Genomic DNA, 23,876 nt, shown 5'->3' with positions numbered 1-23,876 from the left:
CCAATTTGAGTGCTGCAGTCCCTGAGATGTTGCCCAACGTAAGAGAATAGAAGAAATTTTAAATTACAGTGAAACCTTGGGTCTTTGCAGAAAGACGCTTTCAGCATTTTAAAGACAAATGCTGTGTTGCTTTGAAAACATTGCATGCATAATTCAGTCCCCAAGCGTGCAGGAAACGTCCCTACCAAGGGGAAAAAGTGACAGAAAGAACAATGGGAATACCCAACCTACCTCTCCCTCAAAAATGTTTTGCGAGAACTATGGTAAAGTTAGCCATATCCAGCATGTCTTGAGCCTGTAGCGAAATCTGTTAAAATGTCTCTGCTCAAATGTTTTACTCTGCAGGTTTCCAGGTTTCATCTGATAAGGGGCAATCCCAGTGCAGAAATGATTTTGCAGTTCATTGATTGATTTTATTTACTAAATTTGTGCCAAGACAGTGCCCATTCTCACTGGTGCAAATCCAGGGGAACAGCATGGCTCACTACTCACTACTCACAGTCATTCATGCCCTCATCACCTCGAGATTCAACTACTGTAATGCTCTCTACATGGGGCTACCTCTGAAAAGTGTTCGGAAACTACAGATCGTGCAGCTGCGAGAGCAATCATGGGCTTTCCAAAGTATGCCCATGTCACACCAACACTCCGCAGTCTGCATTGGTTGCCGATCAATTTCCGGTCACAATTCAAAGTATTGGTTTTGACCTATAAAGCCCTTCATGGCATCGGACCAGAATATCTCCGGGACCGCCTTCTGCCGCACGAATCCCAGCGACCGATTAGGTCCCACAGAGTGGGCCTTCTCCGGGTTCTGTCGACTAAACCAGTGTTTCCCAACCTTTTTTGAGCCGCGGCACATTATTCATGTTTTCAAAATTCTGGGGAACACTGAAGGGGGGGGCAGGGGGGCTAAAGAAAAGTTTGGACAAAAAAAATATCTCTTCCTCCATTTCACTCTATTTCTCCCTCTTTCTCTCCCTTCCTTCCCTTCTTTCTCTCCATCCCTCTTTCTTTCTTTCTTTCTTTCTCTCTTTTTTGCTCTCTTTCTCTCTCCCTCCTTCCCTCCCTCTATGTCTTTCCCTCTCCCATCAGCCTCTTCGCCCTCCCAGACGTCCCCAGCGCCCGGCCTCGCGCCGCCTCCCGTTAGCCCGGCCGAAAGCCACACAGTCCCGGACTCCCGGATCGCTCGCTTCTCCGGCCAGCGCGGCGCTTTCCTGGGCAGATGGCTTTGCTGACCGGAGAAGCGAGCGATCCGGGAGTCCGGGACTGTGTGGCTTTGCGCCATGAAGAGAAAACGGCAGCAGGGAAAAGTCGGCCGTTTTCTCTTCATGGCGCAAAGCCACACAGTCTCGGACTCCCGGATTGCTCGCCCCAAGGCTGGAGGCGGCGGCGGAGGAGAGTGGGCGGATCGGGCGGACAATGGGGCAGGGCGGAGAAGCCAGGGGCGTGTTTGGCCGGAGGCACCGTGGGGAGGCAGGGGCAGGAAGGTACGGCAGTAGGTGCCTCCGGCCAAACGCGCCCCTGGCTTCTCCGCCCTGCCCCATTGCCCGCCCGATCCGCCCACTCTCCTCCGCCGCCTCTCGCCGCGGCACACCTGACGGTGTGTGCCGCGGCACACCGGTTGGGAAACGCTGGACTAAACAATGTCGTCTGGCGGGACCCAGGGGAAGAGCCTTCTCTGTGGCGGCCCCAACACTCTGGAATCAACTCCCCCCTGAGATTAGAATTGCCCCCACCCTCCTTGCCTTTCGTAAGCTCCTTAAAACCCACCTCTGTCGTCAGGCATGGGGAAACTGAAATAACTTCCCCAGGCCTATATTGTTTATGTATGGTGTGTTGTGTGCATGTTTTTAAATTATGGTTTTTTAGTTTAAATTATTAGATTTGTATTACATATTGTTTTGCCACTATTGTTGTGAGCCGCCCCGAGTCTACGGAGAGGGGCGGCATACAAATTTAAATAATAATAATAATAATAATAATAATAATAATAATAATAATAATGGCATAATGTCCAGCCAACCAGCCCCCACTTAACCTTAGATCAGTGTTTCTCAATTGAGTGAGTCCGTTTTGGAATGAGCGGCGTACAAATACAATAAATACATAAATAGTTTTGTGTTATGTCCTCCCAGGAAATAAATATTTCCTGCCCCCCCCCCAACTCTCCGCCGGGACGATTGTTTGCAATATTCAGCATGTTTTCGCTGAAAAAATCTCTTATCAGTGTGATTGGGGTGTAATGTGTTTAAGTGACCCCTTAATTTACTTGTATTCATGCTGTCCGCTGCCAACATTTTTAGACATAGTAAACATACTGGTCTTTCCTCGTCTGCCACCGTAGTCACTAGTGAAGCCAAGAGCTACATCCGTTTCGCTTCGTCCTATTTCCTCATCTTAGCTTTCGGGAAACTTACGTTTGTCTCATTATCTCCGTCACTCTCCTCCTTTCTTTTCATCCCTGTTAAATATTTTTCCATGGTGTTTCTTAAGGGTTTGTTATCTGCACTTCATATCTCCTACTCTGTGCAAAAAACCACTACTCCCTGTGGCAAAAAAAACATGTTCCCCAGGGTCACGCGCCCCCCCTGGTATTAGTCCGCGCCCCACCAGAGGGGCCCACCACACTATTTCAGAAACACTGCCTTAAACTATCTACTGTAGACCTCAGCCCATTGCTAAGAGGTTTTTAAGGGGCATGCATAAGCGCACCAGTGTGCCTACCATACCTTTCCTAATGTTTCCTTTTATCAGAGGTGCTTCTAACTTACCTTCCCACTGGTAGATAAAAGCTATAAGTGATAAATCATGAGCATAGTCACCATAACAATGCATTCATCATGAATCATATTATACAACGCTTAGTGATAGCCCTAGGATACTAAATAAGTGATCAACATAAATTGTACTAAATAAAGCTAAATAAAACAACATAAATCGCAAAGATTTATTTTATTTATTTATTTATTACTTAGATTTGTATGCCGCCCCTCTCCGAAGACTCGGGGCGGCTAACAACATGTAGAAACAAATCATAAGCAATCAGACAAATTTAAAATATTTAAATATTTAAAAAACTCCATATGCTAACAGACACACACACAGACATACCATGCATAAATTAAACGTGCCCAGGGGGGAGATGTTTCAGTTCCCCCATGCCTGACGGCAAAGGTGGGTTTTAAGGAGTTTACGGAAGGCAGGAAGAGTAGGGGCAGTTCTAATCTCCGGGGGGAGTTGGTTCCAGAGGGCCGGTGCCGCCACAGAGAAGGCTCTTCCCCTGGGGCCCGCCAACCGACATTGTTTAGTTGACGGGACCCGGAGAAGGCCAACTCTGTGGGACCTAATCGGTCGCTGGGATTCGTGCGGCAGGAGGCGGTCTCGGAGTTATTCTGGTCCGATGCCATGAAGGGCTTTAAAGGTCATAACCAACACTTTGAATTGTCACCGGAAATTGATCGGCAGCCAATGCAGACTGCGGAGTGATGGTGAAACATGGGCATACCTAGGTAGGCCCATGACTGCTCTCGCAGCTGCATTTTGCACGATCTGAAGTTTCCGAACACTTTTCAAAGGTAGCCCCATGTAGAGAGCATTACAGTAGTCGAACCTCGAGGTGATGAGGGCATGAGTGACTGTGAGCAATGAGTCCCGGTCCAGATAGGGCCGCAACTGGTGCACCAGGCGAACCTGGGCAAACGCCCCCCTCGCCACAGCTGAAAGATGTTGTTCTAATGTGAGCTGTGGATCGAGGAGGACGCCCAAGTTGCGGACCCTCTCTGAGGGGGTCAATAATTCCCCCCCCAGGGTAATGGACGGACAGATGGGATTGTCCTTGGGAGGCAAAACCCACAGCCACTCCGTCTTATCCGGGTTGAGCTTGAGTCTGTTGACACCCATCCAGGCCCCAACAGCCTCCAGGCACCGGCACATCACTTCCACCGCTTCGTTGACTGGGCATGGGGTGGAGATGTAAAGCTGGGTGTCATCCGCATATTGATGATACCTCACCCCATGTCCTTGGATGATCTCGCCCAGCGGTTTCATGTAGATGTTGAATAGCAGGGGGGAGAGGACCGACCCCTGAGGCACCCCACAAGGGAGAGACCTAGGAGTCGACCTCTGTCCCCCCACTAACACCGACTGCGACCGGCCAGAGAGGTAGGAGGAGAACCACTGAAGAACAGTGCCTCCCACCCCCAGCCCCTCCAGCCGGTGCAGAAGGATACCAGAAGGATAAAAGCAACCAAGTTATAGTTGTAAGTAGAAAAGGTGATAGCTAATAGGGAAGATGAGAAAAATAATAGCAAGTCTTAAATAGTTTTGACAGTGTGTGGGAATTAGTTGTTTAGCAGAGTAATGGCATGGGGGTGAACTGTCATTGTCTAGTTGTTTATAATTTGTGCAGTTAAGCTTTTCAATTCAGGCACAGTCACCTTCATGAGATCTGCAATGAGAGTCCCATTGGCCTGGGGTCTATCCTATTGAGTCCCTGATCATAACTCCTACCCACAAAACGTCGCTTGAGCACCGCACACCAAGACAACTAGACACAAGAACAGTTTTTCCCCCAAATGCCATCACTCTGCTAAACAAATAAATCCCTCAACACTGTCAAACTATTTACTAAGTCTGCACTACTATTACCACTAGTTTTTTTCTCATCATTCCTATCACCCATTTCCTCCCACTTATGACTGTATGACTGTAATGTGTTGCTTGTATCCTTAAGATTTGTATTCATATTGTTTCCTGATTGCTTATTTGACCCCTATGACAATCATTAAGCATTGTACCTCATGATTCTTGACAAATGTATATTTTCTTTTATGTACCCTGAGAGCATATACACCAAGACAAACTCCTTGTGTGTCCAATCACACTTGGCCAATAAAATTCTATTCTATTCTATTTTTTTACACTCATGTCTTCAACCAAGACTAAGCCTGTTCTGTCGGGCTCTCTGGTAGACTCCTCTCAAAAATTCACAGGTATAAATTTCAGACACACACACGTTTGAAAATTCAAAACAATGTTCTTTATAATGAAAATTCACTTAAACCAAGCCCTCTTTTGGTATAGCAAAGAGCACTCGTCTCCAAACAAACTGGTAATTTGTACAAGTCCCTTATCAGTTCTGTGATACTTAGCTTGCAGCTGTGAGGCAATTCACAGTCCTTCTTCTTTCACAAAGTGACACACACTTTGCCCTGGTTTAGTTTCAAAGCGGGGAAAAATCAGCACACAAAAGGTCAAAGTCAGTAAAGCAGTCATGAAACACCAGGATCAGATAATACTCCACAATGGCCAAACCCACAGGCTGCCATTTATAGCAGCCTCACTAATTACCACAGCTCCACCCAACCACAGGTGGCCTCATTTTCTTTGATAATAATCTCTCAGTTGTTGTTGCCTATGCATCGCTCTCCGCATGCCTGGCTGTATCATTAACTCTTGTTCTGAATCCAAGGAGGAGCTAGATAATTGATCTCCTTCTGAGCTGTCTACCACACTCTCCTCATCCCTGTCACTCATGTCTTCTTGGTCAGAGGAGCCTTCATCAGCAGATTCCACTGGTGGGGCAAAACAGGCCTGCAGCATGTGGATGTCTCCCCCACATCCACAGTCCTTGGGGCAGGAGCTGGGCCAGAGCTAACCACAACAAAGCCCAGTAGGGTGGAATTAACGTACCGGCAATGCAGAAGAACAGCTCTTCCTAAAGCTCATTGTTTAAAATTAAACATAAATAAATAAATAAAAAGTCCCGAGAATCAGAAATCCTCTTTTCTGTTTAAGTTCTTTTCAAACTAAAGTCCTCCTGGCATGTGGGGCGACAACCTGTCGTCCCCCCAACCCCCCACCTGCGTGACCATCTGGTCGATGAGAACCTCAGAGTCCGAGGCTGACCCGAGACTCTTTGCTTTTGGCATGTCGAACAATGTTGTGACAGTGTCATTCAGAAAGAATAAAACCCCACCAGAGTTTGCGATACTAATCGGATTAAGCCCTAAGGAGAGAGAGAGGCTGTGGCAAGGGTGTGTTTGGGGAGCAGCGCTTGGTGTTAATGGAGGACCCATTGAAGGAGGAAATAGCTGCTGCTCACCATGGAATAGGGCCGAACCAATAAAGTAGTTCCCGGCTTATGACAGTTCATTTAGTGACCATTGGAAATTACGACACTATGTGGGCTGTCAGACTCTGTAATGTAAAATAACGTCATGAACAGAGTAGAGTAGAGTAGAGTAGAATTCTTTATTAGCCAAGTGTGATTGGACACACAAGGAATTTGTCTTTGGTGCATATGCTCTCAGTGTACATAAAAGAAAAAGATACATTTGTCAAGAATCATGTGGTACAACACTTAATGATTGTCATAGGATACAGATAAGCAATCAGGAAACAATCAATATTAATATAAATCGTAAGGATGCAAGCAACAAAATTACAGTCATATAGTTATAGGAAATGGGTGATAGGAACAATGAGAAGATTAATAGTAGTACCTGTATACACTTAGTAAATGGCTTGACATTGTTGAGGGAATTATTCGTTAAGCAGAGTGATGGCGTTCAGGAAAAAACCCTGTTCTTGTGTCTAGTGTCTTGGTGTGCAGTGCTCTATAGCATCATTTTAAGGGTAGGAGTTGAAACAGTTTGTATCCGTGATACGAGGGGTCAGTAAATATTTTCCCCGCCCTCTTTTTGACTCGTGCAGTATACAGGTCCTCGATGGAAAGCAGGTTGGCAGTAATTGTTTTTTCTGCAGTTCTGATTCTCTGAAATCTGTGTTTGTCTTGTTGGGTTGCATTTTAGGTCTTGAGATATGATAGAATCTAGAAATTTGAAGGTTTTTACTGTATATACTCTGTCTGTCTTTCTATCTACCCATCTACCTACTTATCTACCTACTTATCTACCTACTTATCTATCTATCTATCTATCTATCTATCTATCTATCTATCTATCTATCTATCTATCTATCTATCTACCTACCTACCTACCTAGTTATCTACCTACCTACCTTTCTATCTATCTATCTATCTATCTATCTATCTATCTATCTATCTATCTATCTATCTATCTATCTATCTATCTATCTATCTACCTACCTATCTATCTACTTACCTACCTACCTACCTAGTTATCTACCTAGTTATCTACCTACCTACCTATCTAACTATCTATCTATCGTCTGTTTGTCTATACACCCCCCCCCCACACACACACACAACTATATAGTACAATGGACTCGCAGGGCTGGCGCAACATGTAAAATGTTTACACTGGTGGAATAGAGCAGGGTGTTGTTAATATGTGTTAGGGATTTTCTGTCTTCCCTGTGAGTTGTATTGTGGAACACACTGAGAGAGCTCAACCAATCTCATTGTGCATATGATGTGCAGTGACAATAAAGATTTGAGTTGAGTTGAATTGGGGGAAAAAAGCCACATGGCTATTTTTCACACTTATGACTATTGCAGTATCCCCAAGGTCACATGATCAAAATTCAGGCAGTTTAGCCACTGACTCATAAACTGTGAAGGTTGCAGTGTCCCAGGATCTTATTTGAGACCTTCTGACCAAGCAAAATCGACAACTGTGAAGTTGTAATATGGGGTAAAATTCACTTAAGAAACGTGACACTCAGCCAAAGAAATTTGGAGTTCAACTGTGGTCGTAAGTTAAAGATTACCTGTACATTTTGCTCCCTAAAGCAATACCCAAATTCTTTATGGGTGCTGCTTTAATGGTGGCTATCTTTATCCATAAGCAGAATTAACCCAACCTACTGCAGGTATTCCTTGATTTAACAGCAGGTTATTTAGTGACCATTCGAAGTTATGGCGCTGGAAAAAAGGGACTTATGACCATTGCAACATCCACATGGTCACGTGATTTTACATTCAGATGCTTGACAAAAGGTTCATATTATGACGGCTGCATATTGTGTCCCACCCAGGATTGTATGACCATACACTGTTCAAAAAATTAAAGGGAACACTTAAACAACACTGATTGACAATCATTTTCACATACTGTTGTGCACATTCCACTTTGTACAGAACAAAGTATTCAATGAGAATATTTCGCTCATTCAGATCTAGGATGTGTTATTTGAGTGTTCCCTTTATTTTTTTGAGCAGTATATTTTGGGATCTTCTGAAAAGCAAAGTGAGCTGTGTTAAGGAGTGAGCAGAGGTATCTCTGAATGGTCAAAGATACACATACACAGAGGAAATGTGGAGGTCTTGCAGATATCCAGCTAATAGATCAGAGATACAAGTAATAATTCAGTAATACAAGCCAGATACGTTAAGGCAGTTAAACATTTATAGCCGACAAACTATAATCTCTATATGTAACTATGGCTAGCTGATGAGAGCATAATAAGCTCGAAATACATCTATACTAGTCTCCCTTCCTTTTAATTAATTATCAACAAAAATGTTACACACACACACATATTTGTGTGTATGTACACCGCTCAAAAAAATAAAGGGGACATTTAAAACAACACAATATAATTCCAAGTAAATCAAATTTGTGAAATCAAACTGTCCACTTAGAAAGCAACACTGATTGACAGTCAATTTCACATGCTGTTGTGCACATTCAACTTTGTACAGAACAAAGCATTCAATGAGAATATTTCATTCATTCAGATCTAGGATGTGTTATTTGAGTGTTCCCTTTATTTTTTTGAGCAGTACAGTATATATAACATTTTTGCTGATAATGAAAAGGGAGACTAGTATAAATATATTTTAAGCTGTTTTGCTCTCATCAGTTCGACAGAACAAAACATATATATGTTTATTATATGTATTATAATAAACATGTGTGTATGTATGTATAATCTTTTGATTTTCCTTGCTGCACCTTCACTTATTTCTATGGCCTTTATGTTGGGAACTGTTGGTAATTCACATTGGCTTGCTAATTCTCGTTTAAGCTTATTGCATAGGCAACACATGCAATAAGCATTCAACAAACCATGGTTTATTCAACAAGGATTCTGCAGAGTCCTTCCTGCTCATAGGGTCTGGACTCTGTAGGAAGCATCTCTTATGTTTTCAAGGGTTGGTAAAGTCTCCCCTCACCCTCAACTTACCCACCCACCCCAAAAATCATTGCCACTTAATTTTGGGCTTTTTTCGCGGGACGGGCACTCCGCCCGATCCACGGTCTAAAAAAAAAAAATTCCTGGGGAGCCCGGGGAACCACAAGCCACGCGATTTATTTATTTTTGGCGCCCGCCCGACTCCACTTCTCACCCTGAGGGAGGCGCAGAGAAACTCGGATTTTTTCCCCCCTCTCTTTCTCCCCCTTCCTCTTTTTTTGCCTTTTGCCGGCAGTGGCGCATGCGCAGTCCCTCAAACAGTCGCCCGCGGCCGCCACAACCGCCCTTGCCGCACGCCACCCTCTCTCCCCGGGCGGCTGCAGCTGCGCCTCCCGGTAGATATCCGGCTCGTTTGACGCGCACGCGCGTGACGCACGCACACACCCCGGCGGTGGCCCGTCCTCGTCTCCACACACCTCTGGTCTTGCTTGGTCCAGTGCGGGGCGGCTCCGCTTTGCCCACCTGAGTCCCTCCCCTCAAGCTTTCGGGGGAGGGCGGAATATAGCGCGGTGAGTAAGGCGGCGGAGGGCGGGAGAGGCCTCGCTTTAAAAAGGGAAGGGTGGGGGAGAAAGGCTTTTTCCCGCGCGCGATTGCCCCCCCCCCCCGGCTCCCGTCTGCAGAGGCACTCGGCCCCTCCCGCGCGGCACATGGGCCGGCCCCGCCCCTTCCCCTGCCGTGCGGCCCCGCCCCTCGGCGCGAGCCCCCTCACGCGCGGTTCCCTTGGAAACCCGTTCCTTGGCCCCTCCCTCTCCCCCCTCTCTCGCTTTTCCTTTCCACGTGGTTTCTGTTGCTGCTCTTCCTCCTCGTGGTTTGCCTCCGCTTGGCCTCTTCCCCAGAACGGGGAGGGAAGGGGCAGTGGGAGGTTCAAATTGCATTTCCCTACCCCACCCCCAAATCTTGAATCCCTTGGTACCCCTACCTTCACCTTTTACGGGTAGTCCCCGACTTACGACCGCGGTGGAGCCAAGAATTTCGGTTGCTAAGTGAGAAATTGGTGAAGGGAGTCCTTAAGCCCAGGGGGTCTCCAACTTTTAGACATGTGGACTTCAACTCCCAGTAGTCTGGCTGAGAAATTCTGGGAGTTGAAGCCCACAAGTGGGTGGATGGATAGATGGATGGGGAGCTATGCTGGCTGAGGAATTCTGGGAGTTGAAGTCCACAAATGGATGGATGGGGAGCTTTGCTGGCTGAGGAATCCTGGGAGTTGAAGTCCACAAGGTTGGAGACATCTACTTAAGCCTCACCGGTGCCCTCTTTTCTTGCCAGAGTTGTTAAGGGAATGGCTGCAGTTTTGAGTAGAGTCAATTGGTTGTTAAGAGATGCTGCTGCCCTCATAAATCCTCCCCATCCATCTCCTACTCCCTCCCTCCATTCTACCCATCGATTCCCTTCCTTCCTTCCTTCCTTCCTTCCTTCCTTCCTTCCTTCCTTCTGCACTCCTTCCATTCCTCCCTCCCTCCCTTCCACCTATTCATCCATCTCCTTCCTTCCTTCTGCACTCCTTCCATTCCTCCCTCCCTCCCTTCCACCTATTCATCCATCTCCTTCCTTCCTTCCTTCCTTCCTTCCTTCCTTCCTTCCTTCTGCACTCCTTCCATTCCTCCCTCCCTCCCTTCCACCTAGTCATCCATCTCCTTCCTTCCTTCCTTCCTTCCTTCTGCACTCCTTCCCTCCCTCCCTCCCTTCCTTCCACCTATTCATCCATCTCCTTCCTTCCTTCCTTCCTTCCTTCCTTCCTTCCTTCCTTCCTTCCTTCCTTCCTTCCTTCCTTCCGCACGCCTTCCATACTTCAGATCCATCCATTCTCTACTCCATTCTTCCCTCCCTTTCTCTATCTTCTTCCATCGTCCCTCCCTTTCTTCTGTCCATCTGTCCCAATTTTACAGACAAGGTTTTTCAAAAATGGTCTTTTGTTGCCTCCTTCTTAACTCAGAGAGAATGGCTGGCCCAAGATTACCCACCTGGATTTAGTTTTATTCATTTTGCTTAGTTTATATTCAACCCATCTACCCAAGAGGCAATGATTTCTTAGCTTTTGTCCACCTGCTACAGATAGTCCTCTACTTCCAATCATTCATTTAGTGAGTGTTCAAATTTTCCGTGGCACTGAAAAAGGTGGCTTTATGACCGGTTTTTGTACTTAACAACCATTGCAGCATTTTTGTGTGGTCATGTGATCAAGATTGACCTGCTTGGCAGCTGGCATGCATTTATGATTATTGCAGTTTCCGGGATCTCATTTTGCAATCTTCAGACAAGCAACGTCAATGTAGAAGCCAGATTCCACTAACAACCGTGTTAACTCACTTAACAGCTGCAGTGATTTGCTTAACTACTGTGGCAAGAAGGTTGTAAAATGAGGCAAAACTCACTGAACTGTCTCGCTTAGCAACAGAAATGTTGGGCTCAATTGGGGTCATAAGTCGAGGACTACTGCTGTAATGGGTTTACCTGGAGCTGTCCTTGCATTTGATCAGAAAACTGCCATTAGCACAGAATGCAGTGGCCGAGTGCGGCATTCGCCTTTGCACATAAAGCAGCTGCACTGCTTCAGTTAGCAGTTGAAGGCAAATGGGGATGGCCTTCTCCGGGTCCCATCAACTAAACAACGCCAACTGGCGGGTCCTTCTCTGTGGCGGCTCCGGCTCTGAAACCAGCTGCCCCCGGAGAGCCATACCCTCCCCACCTCTACTGGCCTTCCACAAAGCTGTAAAGACCTGGCTTTTCCGGCAGGCCTGTGGCTGGAATGAGATACCATCTAGATCTGGCTATGAGAGATATTGAGAGAGATGTATGGCTTTTACTAGGGTTTTGTAATTTTTTTTTAAATTGTTCTTTTAAATATTGTTTTTATTTGTTGTAAGCCGCCCAGAGTCCTTGAAGGGTTGGGCGGCATATAAATTAGATAAATAAATAAATAAATAATAAACATGTTTACTGTTTACCTAATGGCATTTATGGCTCTAAACCAGTGTTTCCCAACCTTGGCAACTTGAAGATATCTGGACTTCAACTCCCAGAATTCCCCAGCCAGCAAATGCTGGCTGGGGAATTCTGGGAGTTGAAGTCCAGATATCTTCAAGTTGCCAGGGTTGGGAAACACTGCTCTAAACGACTTAAGGACAGATTATATGTTGACCTGCACTTATTATCATCCTATTGGACTTTTGTAATCTCTTTTGCAAACTTTTGTGAAAACCTCCTTCCTGGTCCTAAGCCTAGTGTATGATATGAAAGGTCTTGTCTCCTGGCTGTATTAACCACTGTGGATTGTGATATCTTTCTTGGCCAGTGTGTATTACAATATTTATATCTGCAATCGGAATTATTTTAATTTATTTTAACTTCACCACCACCCAGAGTCATTTGTCAGGATGGGTGGCTATACTGAATGAATGAATGAATGAATCAACTAATGAATGAAGATTACAAATAGGGGCAGTTGTCATTCTGCAAATCCTTAGGGCAACCACTGTGTTGTTCACATTTTTTTCTAACTGTTGCATAGTTTCTCCCATCAATTGAAAGCTCTTGTTTTGCTTAAGTTTTAATTACAGAACATTGTCATTCCTGCCCCTCTGTTCTTTCACTTTTTCTATAGCATCTTATTTTGTTGGTAGGACTACTGTTATATTTACTTACTTTCAAGTGATTGTGAACCTATAAGATCTTGCAAATTAGCTAACCCCATCTTAGCCTAGGGTGTTGTGTGAATTGAGTCTTTGTGGCTGGAAAAATGAGTTCATTGTGGATAAACTCATCACATGAACCAAGCTGAGAGTACATTTGCATAAGATTCGAACCTCTGCAGATCTGACCTCTGTATTCTACATATCATCCTCATTTTGATTTGGTGTATAGATCTCTAGTCTTGTTTCAAGGCTACTTGCTCCATTTCCAGTTGCACGTTAGTTTTCTGTATCTCATGTCATGATTACTTTTTCCCTTGCTATTCATACACGTGTCTTAAATATATGTAATGCACCATACAATATCACACTAAGTATTAATACTCAGGGGTGAAATGAACAATGGAGATTATACCTAAAACCTCTGCCTTTAGCATAGTAATTATCTTTATTAAATGACAACAGCATGTATCTTAATGTAGAATTTATTTATTTATTTATTGGATTTGTATGCCGCCCCTCTCCTACATTTTGAGAATGTGTAAGTTGTGTCTCTCTAAATGTACTTCATGAGAAATGAGGTGCCTAACTCATTCCCAAATGCAGAGTGCCATGGTAACTTGAAATGGTTACTAAAAACTGATGCTAGTTGTTAGTCTTGCAGCCCTTTATTTCTGAACTTTATTTAAAGACATTCCTACATGTTGTGGTTAGCTCTGGCCCAGCTCCTGCCCCAAGGACTGTGGATGTGGGGGAGACATACACATGCTGCAGGCCTGTTTCTCTCCCCCCCCCCTGTGGAATCTGCTGATGAAGGCTCCTCTGACCAAGAAGACATGAGTGACAGGGAGGAGGAGAGTGTGGCAGACAGCTCAGAAGGAGATCAATTATCTAGCTCCTCCTTGGATTCAGAACAAGAGTTAATGATACAGCCACACATGGGGAGAGCAATGCATAGGCAACAACAACTGAGAGATTATTATCAAAGAAAATGAGGCCACCTGTGGTTGGGTGGGGCTGTGGTCATTAGTGAGGCTGCTATAAATAGCAGCCTGTGGGTTTGGCCATTGTGGAGGATTATCTGATCATTGTGTTTCGTGTCTGCTTTACTGACTTAGACCTTTTGTGTGCTGATTTTTCCCCACTTTGAAACTAAACCAGAGCAAAGTGTGTTTCACTTTGTGAAAGAAGAAGGACTGTGAATTGCCTCACAGCTGCAAGCTAAGTATCACAGAACTGATAAGGGACTTGTACCAATTACCAGTTTGTTTGGAGACCAGTGCTCTTTGCTATACCAAAAGAGGGCTTAGTTTAAGTGAATTTTCATTATAAAGAACATTGTTTTGAATTTTCAAACATGTGTGTGTCTGAAATTTGTACCTGTGAATTTTTGAGAGGAGTCTACCAGAGAGCCCGACAGAACACTACATGTGATCTTTGGAGAAACACAGGTGGGAACTTATGAAAGCATGTCTAATTGTGCAAAGATTACCAATCTTCACACAATAACTTGAAAGCCATTGAAGCTAGTTAACATTGAAGTTAGTCATAGTTAAGGCTTTTCAATGGGGCATTACCCTGCCATAGTTTCATCTGGAGGCCATTCATTTTAGCAGTTGACCCACTGACCATTGACTTAGCTTGCTTTAATGGTGGCGCTCAATTTTGTCCTCCTCAACTCCATCCAGAAACCGGGCTTAGGACAAATAGAACCACAGCTGTTTCCTCAAAGGTGAAAGAGAAACCTGGGAGTCATTTGCGTATTGATGACCTATGATCCCTCTTCAAGAATTTCATTGGAATGGAATAGAATTCTTTATTAGCCAAGTGTGATTGGATGCACAAGGAATTTGTCTTGGTGCATATGTTCGCAGTGTACATAAAAGATAGGTTCGTCAAGAATCATAAGGTACAACACTTAATGATTGTCATAGGGGTCAAATAAGCAATCAAATCACTTTAGGAAACAGTCAATATAAATAGTAGCAGCAAAGTTACAGTCATACAGTCATTAGTGGGAGGAGAAGGGTGATGGGTACAATGAGAAGATTATTAGTAGTGCACACTTCGTAAATAGTTTGAAAGAGTTGAGGGAATTATTTGTTTAGCAGAGTGATGACGTTCGGGGAAAAAACCTGTTCTTATGTCTAGTAGTTCTGGCCTGCAGTGCTCTGCAGCGTTTTGAGGGTAAGAGTTAAAACCGTTTGTATCCAGGATGTGAGGGATCTGTAAATATTTTTTTTAGATATTAAATAACTTAGCAGAGATAATAGAATCCTAAAGTGGACTCAACGTATAATTAAAAACCCTTGCACAAAGTTCCGGGAGTATTGATTGAATTTTCTTTTGTATTCTTCTGTGACTGAACATAATGGATTTGGAAATAAAGCTAGTAAAACTTACTCCATGAGTAAATTTACCCAGCTTCAGAGTGGCAGTCTTTTGATGCTTATTCCATGGTCATAATGTTGATCATTAACACAGTGGGTTTTATTGAAGGTATTACTGAGTTATATGTGAATCAGTTTAATGCTTCGTTTTTCTGTCTCCCTATTTGATTTATTGTACCTAATCTTGGTAGCGCTAATTTATTCTACAGCTAATCTTCAAACAAATTCCCTCCTGATGACCGTCTAACAATATTATCAATCAATAATTTGCGGTTCAATTTCTGTCTCTGCAGTTATCTTTCAGAAGCTAAACTTAATTGGAGCTGCAATTTATTGGAAGAGCAAGTTAATTAGAAGTCTGAAATACATCTGGAGTTATTAACAGATGTCAAGATGAAAATGCATCTGTATGACTTTACTATTATTATGTATCTTAGGTCTCAGTAAAAACAGATTTTAATTTTACATTCCCTTCTTTAAGGAAGTGTAAATACTCTATATACCGGTAGGTAGTACTTCGGACTATAACTTGAGTTTGTATTATTCCTGTTTGTAAGAATCCTAGGAAATTTCCCTTGTGTCCATACAGTGTCAATGATATTGTGCTAAGATGCCACTTTTTAGATAAGAAACCATTAACTCACAGATATCTTTCAGAGTATCAACATAACTGGATGAGCAACTTAGAAATGTCTTCTCTTTTTTTTTGACATTTTTATTGCTTGGTGCACAACTGATATAATGTACATCTGACATTTTTGCTTTCAAATTATTAATACCATCATTCATTTATTCATTCAGCATTCAGTTTTCCCCCCTCTTTGTTTGTGAAAAAGCATACCAAATGAAGGATTGGTTAAAAAAACCCCCGGAATGGCTTTAATATTATATCATGCATACAAATCCCCAAATGTGTGTACTGTATTATTACTATTCCAAAATCATTGTAAGAAACATCAAAGACTGTGGCACTTTATGCAGAAAAATTAGCTGACTGAAGTACTGTTATTGTTAAGTCTTCTTTTAATGGAAACTAATATAGTCCATTTTTTCTATTATGCAATTTTTAGTAGCTATTCCAGGTGCTTTAATGATTCCCAGGAACATACTTACCAGTAATTTTAAATTAGTAAGTAGCAGTAATATTCCTTTTCCCCCTCTTTTAATTATATTGACCTAGTCAATGAGTAAAATAATGTAGAGATCTAACTGCGGTATATTGTTTTATACAGTAAATGTCATTATAAATAAACTATTTTATAAAGACTCTACAGGGAGATACTCTTTTTCTATGACTGACAGGTGTAGAACTAGCCCTTCTAGCAATTTAAAATTAGTTCTGTGTATTTTAATTTGCATTAATGCATCCCTATCCTGCATTAAATTTCACAGGTGTGGAAATTCTGTATAATTTGTAGTGATTTTCCTTTGAATATCAATCTAATTATATATACCATATGTTTGAGTGTGTGTGTGTGTTTGCAAAATGTTTTCTGTCTGAAAAATTTGGTTTTTAAAAAAGATTACAAGACATATGCAACAATCTAACTCCATTTGTAGGCCTTGTAGAAATCTGTTCAATTTCTTTGAGTTTGTGCTAAGAGTCCTCATTTTATCAAAGACAGATCAATTTCAGAAGACCTTGTCAAAACAGGGATGTTGAATTTGCTTTCCCAAAAATGCTTTCAACTATGAGCTAGATTTATAAATCACATGTTATTTACGCTAGGAACAGTTTAAGGTCTGATCAGCCGACAGACTAGTAAAGGATTAAGTCTCAAGAATGAAATCCACTAAGCACTTAGAATAGATTGTCATTGACCAAGTCTTGTCTAGGAATCTTGTTTAATTACTGCAATCTTTCGCCTTATGATGGTGCTGGAAAACTAACTTTGCAACCAGCCCTGGCAATTGGAGATCTTTGCATATCTATAAGACAAGAAAATGCTAAAATAAGATCCTTAACGCAGTTGCATTCTTTGCTTAGTGACTGAATTGTTGATCCCAGCTGTGGTTGCTAAGGGGAAACTATCATTTGCTTGTTGATTCATGAGATCAGATTTTAAATAATCACTCTTATCTCTTAATCAGCTCACAATTGCATACACCTATGTGTGTGTGTGTGTGTGTATATTGCACTGAATGTTCACTGGTGGTAGACATCTTCAGTAAGTAGTAACCGTCTACTTCCTGGATTGTATTTCCTGCCAAACGCATGATTTACCACCAGCCCTCACATTCTCACTCTTGAGAGGATGTACATTTACTTTTCTCAGGGTCCTATTTATTCCACGTGTCTTATTTAATGTGCCCTATGGGGAATCCAAAGCATGATACCATGGTCCTTGGAGACTGAAGGATGCCAATGCAATGATCCACAAAGGTTCCTGAATTAATGTATTAATTATCATTGGGCTGCCTGAAAGGTTCTTTCAGAATTCAATTTTAGAATGTTTAGAATACTACGAGAAGCATCTGGAAAGTTAATTATAAATCTTTGCAATTGTTAAAGGACCTAGGAAAATTGTGACCGTACATTGGTTACTGTGACTCTTTTATTCCTGTATGACTGGATGAGAAATGTATTTATTCAATCCCACAGCATTTAATTGCTGCCTAGGTAGGCAACTCTTGTATGCCTTGACAATTTCAGCATACAGATTTTACATTTTTCCCCCCAGGCTTATGAGATCATATCCTGGGGTATAATTTATACTTAAGTTAACTTGAGCTTTGTTAAAAACCTGGTGCTAAGGTGTTAATAATAACATGGAGGCCATGTCCCAACAGAGCAAAATTACGGTACATTAAGGACCTACTATATATATAGCCCTGGTCTTATCAGCACAATTGAGCCCAGATAAAACCAGATAGTCGTTAAATGGGGTTTACCCCACTTTACGACAGTTGTTAAGCAAATCAATGCAATTGTTAATTTAGTAACCCATTATGAAGTGAATCTGATTTCCCCATTGCCACTTCACATGCCAGAAGGTTGCAAAAGTTGACCCCAGGACACTGCAAACATCATAAATATGAACGAGTTGACAAGCATCTGCCCTTCGATCATGTAGCCATGGGGATTGCTGCTTTGGTTGTAAGTGTGAAAAATGGCCGTAAGTCGCTTTTTTCAGTGCTGTTGTAACTTTGAACGGTCGCAAAACAAAACGTAAGCCTAGGACTATTTGCATCTCAAGCAGAACCAACACACACCATCTCCTTCACAATTTAATTGTAGATTTCTCCTGCAATGTTACGATCCCAGAAATATCTGGGATAATAGCTGTAGTAGAGTTCTTGTCTTGCGCCTCTTCCCTTGCTGGTCTATTTTGCATTGTGAACAACTGGAGTGAGCCAGAGGTCTTACAACTGCAAAAAAACCCCCCAGTTTTGTACTGGATACATGGCAAGGGAGTCTTTTTTTTGTGTGGCTTTCAAATACAGCTTAACTTTATGTGCATCAAGACAAAAGCATATATATTCAAACAGATACAAATCTGGTATTAAACCTTGCCTTCTTTTTCAATAGATGCAAGAGACATCAATATGTACTCTAAAAGTAGACTGGCTTCTTTAAAACCTCTTTAGCTTGATTTATTCAACGCTTTCTTTTACTTATTTATCATTTTAAATATTGGATATAAGGAAATGAGCTGCCGAAAATATATCTAGTTCATAATCTCAACACAGGTCTACCGTACACCCGCCCACTCCTTTCTTCCCTTCACTCTTCTTTTTCCCTCTCTTTCTTTTCTTTCTTTTTGTATGTTTATATGTTTATTGTTCTTTTTGTTTATTTGTCTTGGTCTATTGTCAAGTATATGTCTTAGACTATAATCCAACATGATTATTGTCTTTTGTAATCCGCAGTGTTTTTATTGTCAATCACAATTATATGTATTCTTCATATATTTGTAAATAAAATATTTTTTTAAAATTAAAAAAAATAAGACAAAAGGATAACAAAAGTGGTAGGGGTTTTTATATTCTTATAACGCAGGGGTAAGGGCTGCATCAGGGCTGTGTTTGACCTTGGGGAGGAATGGCCGTGAGCAGCTTGACGTCACTCATGTTGTAGGCACCTCCAGGAAGGATGTCTTTGTGACGTCAAAGCTCCGCCCATGGAATTCCCTATTGGGATTCCCCACCTCCGTTTCAGCCTCCAGATCGACCGAAAACGCCGCTGCTGATCGCAAAAACGGTGCTCCGCCAGGTGCTGCCGCCCAGCTGTAACCTTCTGAAACAGCCGGGCGCTTCTTGGTGGCCTCCAGAACCTGAACCCGAACTTTTGCCGAACTTCTGGGTTCGGCGTTCGAGAGAACGCTGAGAAGCCCCCCGGCTGTTTCAGAAGGTGACAGCCGGACGGCAGCGCTTCTCAGCGGCCTCCCGAACCCGAAAAGTTCGGGTTCGGGTTCAGGAGAACTCCGAGAAGCCCCCCGACTGTTTTAAAAGATGACAGCCAGGCGGCGACGACCAGTGGAGCGCCATTTTGCAATTTTTCCCCCCTTGCACGCATTAATCGCTTTTACATTGTTTCCTATGGGAAACATTGTTTCGTGTTACGAACTTTTTGCCTTACGAACCTCCTTCCGGAACCAATTAGGTTCGTAAGACGAGGTATTACTGTATCTCAAAATTCAGACACTTGGCAATTAACCCATATTCGTTAATATGAGTTAATTGTGGGATCATGTGATCCCCTTTTGCGACCTTCCAACAAGCAAAGTCGACTAAACAATGCCGTTTGGCGGGACCCAGGGAAAGAGCCTTCTCTGTGGCGGCCCCGGCTCTCTGGAACCAACTACCCCCAGATGTCAGAGTTGCCCCTACCCTCCTTGCCTTTCATAAGCTCCTTAAAACCCACCTCTTTCATCAGGCATGGGGGAATTGAGATATTCCCTTCCCCCTAGGCCTATAAAAAATTTATGCATGTTATGTCTGTATGTATGATTGGTTTATTAAATTGGGGTTTCTTTTTAAAATTAAGTGAAATATTAGATTTGTTTATATTGTTTTATTACTGTTGTTAGCCACCCCGAGTCTGCGGAGAGGGGCGGCATACAAATTTGGTAAGTAAGTAAGTAAGTAAGTAAGTAAGTAAGTAAGTAAGTAAGTAAGTACGGAAGGAAGGAAGGAAGGAAGGAAGGAAGGAAGGAAGGAAGTCAATGGGGAAGTCACATTTACTTAACAAGCATGTTACTGGCTTAATGCTACCTTAGCAACTGCAGCAAGAAAGGTTGCAAAATGAGGCAGTATTCTCTCAACCAGCGTCCTGCTTAGGAACAGAAACTTTGCTGCGGTCGTACATCGAGGACTACCGGTTGTTGATAATAACTTTTATTCCTCTATGACCTCCCTTGAGCTTGCAAAAAATGATCTGCCTCAGTTGCTCATGCTGTATTTAAATTGCTCCTTTTTCAGTACCGCAGCATTTTATTTTTATTTTTTTTTAAAGCTAAAATTGCCAAGTCCAGTTCTTGGCATTTCCTTCTGTGCTTGTGGAGGCAGCTGAGTGATTTGTTTAGGAAATAAGAGAAGTGGCTGCTTCTGAGGGAGCTTCCTGTATACATAAAAGGCTTTGCTGAGTCAGAGTGAAATAGCTCTTGTTAAGTGGAGATTGGAAAGGATTTGGAAATCACTGGATGCTTCTTTTTTTTCCAAGAGGCAACTGGACTTTCTTGGGGGTTTTTTCCCCCCTTTTGAAGGGGTTTCGCTTCTCACCCGAGAAGCTTCCTCAGCTCTGATCGGATAGTGTGGTATGGAAGAGTTTATATTCCTTGCAGATAGCTGGTCATTTGCATCCCTTGGGACAACCATTATTATTATTATTATTATTATTTATTAGATTTGTATGCCGCCCCTCTCCGTAGACTCGGGGCGGCTCACAACAACAACAAAGACAATGTAAGAACAAATCTAATAATTTAAAAAACGCTAAAAAACCCATTATTAAAAGCAAACACACACACAAACAAACATTCCATGTATAAACTGTATAGGCCCGGGGGAGATGTCTCAGTTCCCCCATGCCTGACGGCAGAGATGGGTCTTCAGAACTTTACAAAAGGCAAGGAGGGTGGGGGCAGTTCTAATCTCTGGGGGGAGCTGGTTCCAGAGGGTCGGGGCCACCACAGAGAAGGCTCTTCTCCTGGGTCCCGCCAAACGACATTGTTTAGTCGACAGGACCCGGAGAAGGCCAACTCTGTGGGACCTAACCAGTCGCTGTTATTCGTGCGGCAGAAGGCGGTCCCGGAGATATTTGGGACCTGGATAACTGAGAATCTCCACAGACCTTTAGCTATACAATTTGGGATGAACACCTTTTGAGTGGTGTGGGAATAAGGGATGGACTTTCAGAGGTGGGTGGAAATTGCAGACTACAGAAACCATTTATACCACTCGGGTGGCCCTGAGGACACAGATAACCTCTCCCTATCCCCTCTCGGATAGGGTTTGCAACTTGGGTGTCTATTAATATATTGGCAGTCACCTGTTTTTGGGGTTGCCATGAAATAAACTACCAATGGTAGTCTGTGACTGTAAAGATGTATTATGACTTTAAGAGCTATGGCTAGTTTGGCCATAAGAGGGCGCCAGCACCATTCCCTGTGGGGGGGGGGGAGTTATCTTTGTGAGTAGCTGTGTGCGGTTTGTACTCTGTTGTTGATATTTGTATATACAGTGATACCTTGTCTTACGAACTTAATTGGTTCCGGGAGGAGGTTCGTAAGGTGAAAGGGTTTGTAAGATGAAACAATGTTTCCCATAGGAATCAATGGAAAACCGATTAATGCGTGCAAGCCCAAAATTCACCCCTTTTGCCAGCCGAAGCGCCCGTTTTTGCATTGGTGGGATTCCCCTGAAGCTCCCTTCCATGGGAAACCCACCTCCGGACTTCTGCGTTTTTGTGATGCTGTAGGGAAATCCCAGGATCGCAAAAACGGGCGCTCCGCTGGCAACGGAAGTCCGGAGGTGGGGTGTCCCAGCGAGGAAAACCTCAGCAAAACCGCACCATCACAAAAACACAAAAGTCCGGAGGTGGGGTTTCCCATGGAGGGGAGCCTCAGGGGAATCCCAGGATCGCAAAAACGGGCGCTTCGCTTGCACTGGAAGTCCAGAGGCGAGGCATCCCAGCATAAGGTGAAAAAAGTTCGTAAGAAGAGGCAAAAAAAATCCGAACCCCAGGTTCATATCTCGAAAAGTTCATATGATGAGGGGTTCGTATGACAAGGTGCCACTGTATTTGTAAATAATAATACTTCGTTAAATACTAAGTCTGAGCATTTACTGGCCAACCCCCATAATTACACCATGGCTATCACTCTGCTGTGCGTATGTCAACGGTTTCACACCGGCTGCACCGAGACACACTAACAGTGTCCTCCTAGATCCACAGCTGAGGTTAGAACAACTTCTACCAGCTGTGGGTAGGGGGGCTTTTGCGCAAGTTTATCTCGTCTACCAGTTGCGGCCCTAACTTGATCTCGAGGCGCTCTGCACAGTCACTCACACCCTCATCACCTTTCGTCTTGGCTATTGCAATGCGCTCTACATGGGGCTACCCTTGAAGAGTTTTCAGAGATTTCAGCTGGTGCAAAATGCAGCGGCGCGTGCAATTACGGGTGTACCAAAGTAGGCCCGTATTACTCCATCTTTACATGAGCTGCATTGGTTGCCAGTCGGTCTCCGAATGCAATTCAAGGTGATAGTTATTACCTTTAAAGCCTTAAATGGCTCATGGCCAGATCTACGGGGCTGCCTTCTCCCTCATACCTCACTGCGGCCAGTTAAGGGCCCAAAGAGTTGGTCTTCTCCAGGTCTTGCCTGCTAAACAATGTCAGTTTGGGGAAGAGCCTTCCTTGTGGTGGCTCCGACCCTGTGGAATCAACAGCCTCCAGAGATTCACATTATCTCCTCCCTAGCAGTCTTCCGGAAAGCTGTTAAGACCTGGCTTTTCCAGCAGGCCTGGAATTAGGATTGACTGCAAGTATGTATGGTTTTGGGTTTTTTTATGATAATGTACAGTAGTTTTTATGGCACTGTAGGTTTTATTGATGTATTTATTGCTTTTTTATTAGTATTGTATTTATGACTGTTGTTAGCCACTCAGAGTCTATTTTGGAGTGAGCGACATATAAATGCAATAAAATAAATAAAATAAAATAAACTGAGTGCTTCAACGACCCTCTAAAAAGGATGCAAATGACCATTTCCCACTATCCTGTCAGAGCTGAAGAACCTTCTTGGATGAGAAGCGAAAGGTCTTCAAAAGAAAAAAATAGTCCTGTTGCCTCACCTGGATTGTGGGGGCAATAGGCTGGCTCTGTTAAAAAGTGCTATTGCTAACATGTTGTAAGCCGCCCTAAGTCTAAGGAGAAGGGCGGCATAAGAATCAAATAAATAAATAAATAAATAAATACATTTTATATATATAAAACCTCTAGGCCACCAGATCTGATCCCTTCAGCTTTGTACCAGGGAGGGGCTATATGTTTTTTCTGTTAGATCACCCTGGTATATTGAAGGAACGTCACAGCTCCTTTTTGCCTCTGGGCCCAACCCAGGGCCATTACAAGGCAGTTAATTTATTCATAGCCAACAAACTATAATCTGTATGTATCACATATTTTTGCTGAATATTTAAAATTAAGGGAGACTAGGATAGCTCTATTTCGGCCTTGTTCTGGCCTCATCAGCTAGCCATACCCTTACTGGGATTTGATCCTGGGGCCTC

General features: G+C 43.2%; 1 protein-coding gene across 4 annotated transcripts in view; it reads left to right on the top strand.

The window, feature by feature from the left end:
* The window catches only part of CYRIB (CYFIP related Rac1 interactor B), a 165,709-nt gene that overhangs the window by 24,169 nt on the left and 117,664 nt on the right, over positions 1–23,876 (top strand). Inside the window, exon 1 of one of the 4 annotated variants that reach the window (XM_070748304.1) lies at positions 9,384–9,632. The exons of 2 other annotated variants lie outside the window; for them this stretch is intronic. The gene's annotated coding sequence lies outside the window, so the exon portion shown is untranslated. Of the gene's footprint in view, positions 1–9,383; positions 9,633–23,876 lie in introns of those variants that run through there. One more of the 4 variants, XM_070748303.1, reaches the window with a different exon arrangement.

Source organism: Erythrolamprus reginae, chromosome 3 (assembly GCF_031021105.1).
Source record: "Erythrolamprus reginae isolate rEryReg1 chromosome 3, rEryReg1.hap1, whole genome shotgun sequence".
Classification (NCBI taxonomy): domain Eukaryota; kingdom Metazoa; phylum Chordata; class Lepidosauria; order Squamata; family Dipsadidae; genus Erythrolamprus; species Erythrolamprus reginae.
Note: the sequence above shows the minus strand (reverse complement) of the source record. Positions and strands in the feature narration are given on the sequence as shown.